This window comes from Bos javanicus, chromosome 8, assembly GCF_032452875.1.
Source record: "Bos javanicus breed banteng chromosome 8, ARS-OSU_banteng_1.0, whole genome shotgun sequence".
In the NCBI taxonomy this organism is placed as follows: Eukaryota; Metazoa; Chordata; class Mammalia; order Artiodactyla; family Bovidae; genus Bos; species Bos javanicus.
This window is the reverse complement of record NC_083875.1, coordinates 42,838,497-42,843,036: the sequence shown is the minus strand read 5'-3', so window position 1 is coordinate 42,843,036 and position 4,540 is coordinate 42,838,497. Positions and strand designations below refer to the sequence as shown.

Genomic DNA, 4,540 nt, shown 5'->3' with positions numbered 1-4,540 from the left:
TAGACAAGCAGGAAAAAAAAAATGAGATAAGAACCTAATAAAGAAATTAAGGTCAATGAGATTCTTTTTAACTGAGAAAAGCCTTTCATTTAAAGCACATCTGTTTTCAAACCTATTTACCATAATTATCATCTCCCCTTTCCTTTCATCTATCTCTGTTTTTTTATTGTTTTTTATTTGGTCTCTCATCTTTCATGCTTCTTTTTAGCAAGCAGAGCAGTGAAAAAAACAGCCTGCTAGATAACGAATTGCATTATTAATTTGGTTTGTTTTTAGGGAGACTGGTTCTGACCTAACATATTAAATGAAGTTCCAGGATTTAATCGAGGAATGGAATCTGTCAGGAAAAAAGAATCAACTCTGCAGGTGAGTAAACTGAAAATAATTTGCATTTGGAGCTCTGTTTTAGGGATGCTTGGTCCAAGTTCTTCCATGAGGAAATAAAATGAAAATGCTATGCTTTGTTAGTTTAAAAATCATATCCTTACAATAACTGGGAGAGTAGGAAGCTTTTCTGATTTATTCTGTTCAGCCATCACTCTCTAGAGTCATTTGCACTCATGGACCGTTGGGAGAACATTAATTGACTTAAAGAGGCAGTAGTTATTGTCCAGGCAGCATTGTGCATCCTTCTGAAATGATTTATCCTGACCTGGGCTCTCCATCTTGCCCCCTCACCACTCCAGCTTTTACAACACAGGATGGATCTACATGCCAGGGGTCAAATGGTGTCAGACTGAAAAGCTTCATCAATTCCAGAACCTTACCAAACCTCCTAGTAGGAAATTTAAATGTAGGCACCTTGGCTGGCATCTCCAAGACGTACTTGTGAGATATTGTCTATAATTCAAAGCAAAAAGAAAAAAAATGTGTGTCTATATATATTCCTACTGTGTTGCAAAAATTAAAGTAGAAAAAGAGCTGTTGATTCTAATTCCTCAACCCAGGACTTCAGATGCCAATAATGACTGCCAGGAACAAACACCCACAGAGCACAGCCCAGAAACTTAATTGTTTTCTTGTTATTTAATATCTACGGTCCTCAGTGTGCACTGGTGCTGCCGGGCTTATTTACAGAGCCCTGCCTGGAGTCCTCAGTATATCCAAAGTGATGCTTACACATGTGAAAGGTTAGGAAATGCTAATGGAGAGTAAATTGCTTCTCCTTTACTGTGCTACCTCAGAAAAATTAAGCTCTCCAGCCTTCTCCTTTTCCTCCTTTTCTGTGCTACCTTGGAAAAATTAAGCTCTCCTGCCTCCAAGGTAAGGGCACTGGTTCCCATTTGGGGGCTTCCATGTCTGTTGGGCCATCAATGTCTAGTATGAAAAAAGGAAGGGGTTTTGAAGAAGAGGTTAAGGAGGGGGATACTCAAAAGAGGAAGTGCCTCGGGGAACTGGAGATCTCCTTAAAAAATGGGGCCTGAGTGGACCTTCAGTGGGTCCCCTGCAGGGGGACTGCAGGCACATTCACCTGGAGGCTGAATCACTGCTCCTCTTACTTCACTTCTGCAACAACATTTATACGTTTGCCCGACTGCCTGTGCCCAGGAACTAGGTGATGGAAGGACACTTCACTAACATCCTGTACCACACCTGAGTTCAAGGAAAGACTGCCCTGTCTGTGCTGGGGACTTCTACTGGATCACTTCTAGTTTACCGCCATGGATCCTCCCCACACCCAACTGTGCAGCATAGGTATAAAACCAAGAAAATGAGGAGGGTCCTAGATACCAGAAGCCTGTGTATACGGGGCCAATTAGGGGTGGAGGGAAGTTCTGTCTCATCTTTACCTGCCTAATGCACATGACGCCCACAGAAAAGCGTCAGTAGCTAATGCTGCTGCTGCTACTGCTAAGTCGCTTCAGTCGTGTCCAACTCTGTGCGACCCCGTAGACAGCAGCCCACCAGGCTCCCCCGTCCCTGGGATTCTCCAGGCAAGAACACTGGAGTGGGTTGCCATTTCCTTCTCCAATGCAGGAAAGTGAAGTCGCTCAGTCGTGTCTGACTCTTAGCGACCCCATGGACTGCAGCCCACCAGGCTCCTCCATCCATGGGATTTTCCTGCTACCTATGTTAAAACAATGAAAAAGATGACAAGACAAATCCTAGACTATCAACTTGTGACTTGGTCTACCTGCCTCTTCTGTTCAGGAGGGATTTGATTCTGCTTGAATTAAAGCACATGGCAACCACACACCTGCCGTGCTCAAGCCCCTGCTCAGCTAGCTCACCATCTTATATACACGTCACCTCACTTCTGCCTTAGGCTCCAGTCCTGTTGGCCAAGGAGTCCCACAGACTGGTGTCTGGAAACCCAAGAGGGAAACGTATGCTTTTGGGGGAGACTCAGGTGGCTGAGATCCTTAATCTGCTGAGACATCTGAGAATCTTATAGAATCAATGATTTATTTTCTGTAGGTTAGTTTGAAAGTAGGGAAAGAGGCACTAAACCAGGAAATTGGCAAAGTGCTTTTTAACAGTGATATTTGATGACCATTTTTAGGTTTAGGTTTATAAGACTAGGGTTCATGAGAATGTTTTTATAATTTCTTCCTACATACTCTGCCTTTAAACAGCACCTGGGGTACAATCTCACCGCAGATGCAGTCTTCCCCAGCGTATAGTTGGAGACAAGGATGCATTTCCAATGCCTGATGTTACCTGCCCTGCCTGCAGCTATCAGCCTACAGGTAGAATTCAACTGTCCAAATACTGGCTTGCCCTGGAGCTAAAGTACCCACTGTGGTGACAGAGATGGGAAAAACAGCTTCTGCCTTCTTCTGCCAGTATCACCAGGCAACTGAGAATGTGTGGGTGAAGAATAAATGTTTTGACCCCTCTAATTATTTCAACCGGAGCCCTAATTATGGACCCATGGCAACAGCCAATCACAAGCATCTGCTGTATTATTTGCGACCAATAGTCATGCTTTTTCTTAATCTTTGATAAAAATTTATTTCAAAGGGAAAGCACACCAAATTCTCAAAGAGAGTTTTAACAAAGGACCTTCAGTATTTCTTAAGGAGACTTTCATCACAGTAACCTTAAATCCTGCATAGTTTTCCTTCCTTAATCAGATAGGCAGGATGATCTCTAGAAAGAGCAGACAGCCTCATCACTCCTTACTTACAAATAAGAGACAAAAGTCACTGTTGATTCCAATGGCTTCCACCGAGACAGTAAAATCCCTACCTGCAGGATTCTGGAGCATAGGATTCAGGGACCCCTGTAACGTCCATCCCAGGGATGGTTCATGTGCAAATTTCCATCTCTGCACCCAGGATTCAGGGTGTACAATCTCTCATAAAGTGATGGGGGTAAGTACTTATTCATGGAGTCTCAAGCCACACAGCCAAATTTAATATAAAGATACAAGGTTTTCATTGCTAGAGTTCAAATACTAAAGTCACATTACAATTTTCCATTCACTTGGGAGAAAAAAGATAAGACTCTGGGATTGCTAAAAAGTGAGAGGAGGGAAATAGGAGATGTGGCCTGAGGCCTTTTTCACAAACATGAGTAGGTTCAGCTGCATACAGTAAAAATTCAAGAAGATGTGGTTTAACAAGAGTTTTATTTTTCTTTCATGAAAAGGAAATGTAAGGAGGCAGGACTGACTAAAAGAATTCTGCCTCTAATACCAACGTTGGGGGGTGGGGTGGGGGGTGCTGGTTCCCAGGAACCAGCTGGGTATCCTACAAATTAACTCAGTTCTGACACAATCTGCCTGGAGGCAGCTTCTGATTCCACAAGTTTGAAGGTTCAGTTCTACAAGACCCGCCTCCAAACTCCCACTTCAGAAATCAGTCAAAAGCCCAGGTATATCTGACTGACCAGCTACAGATTTAAGGTTCCAGCAACTTCTCCTTAGGTTCAATGAATTTGCTAGAGCAGCTCACAGAACTGAAACATTTTACTTACTAGGTAACCAGGTTATTAATATTAAAGAAGAATTCAACAGCCAAATGAAGAAAACCACAGGGGGCTTTCACACTGTCTCCAGGCTCATTGCTCTCCTCGTATCTCCACGTGTTCACCAACCTGGAAGCTCCCCAGACCCCGTTCTTAAGGGTTTCGTGGTGACTTCATTACATAGGCATGGTTGATTAAATCACTGGCCACTGGTAATGGATTCAACCTCTTTCCTCCCCTCCCCAGAGATCAAGAGGTGGAAGTAACATCCCAACCCTCACTCACAGTGTTGGTTCCCCTGGCAACCAGCTCCTTTCCTACCCTTTGGAGACCTAGGGGTGGTCCTATAGCCACCTCACTAGCATAATAGACACCTTGAGCCCTCTCACCCCTTAGGAAATTTGAAGCATCTGTGCTAGAAACAGGACAAAAACCAAATATATATTTCTGATTATAAACCATGATATCACAAATTTAAAGTCAGAAATCCAGATTCCGTCTGTCTTTATGTTCTGCAATCCTTAGGACTTGGCTTCCCAGCCTCAAGATAATCTTATGTTCACCAAATGGTCACTGTGGCTGCAGCTACTGGGCAGCCCTTCTCAAAGTGTGGGCTCCAGACCAGTAG

At 43.6% G+C, this 4,540-nt stretch overlaps 1 long non-coding RNA gene across 1 annotated transcript; it reads left to right on the top strand.

Annotated features, from left to right (window-relative positions):
• The first annotated feature begins 274 nt into the window (after positions 1–274).
• Positions 275–2,843, top strand: LOC133252650 (uncharacterized). The gene is made up of 2 exons (XR_009738036.1): positions 275–366; positions 2,577–2,843. It is a non-coding gene; the product is annotated as an uncharacterized LOC133252650 (long non-coding RNA).
• The last annotated feature ends 1,697 nt before the right edge of the window (positions 2,844–4,540 follow it).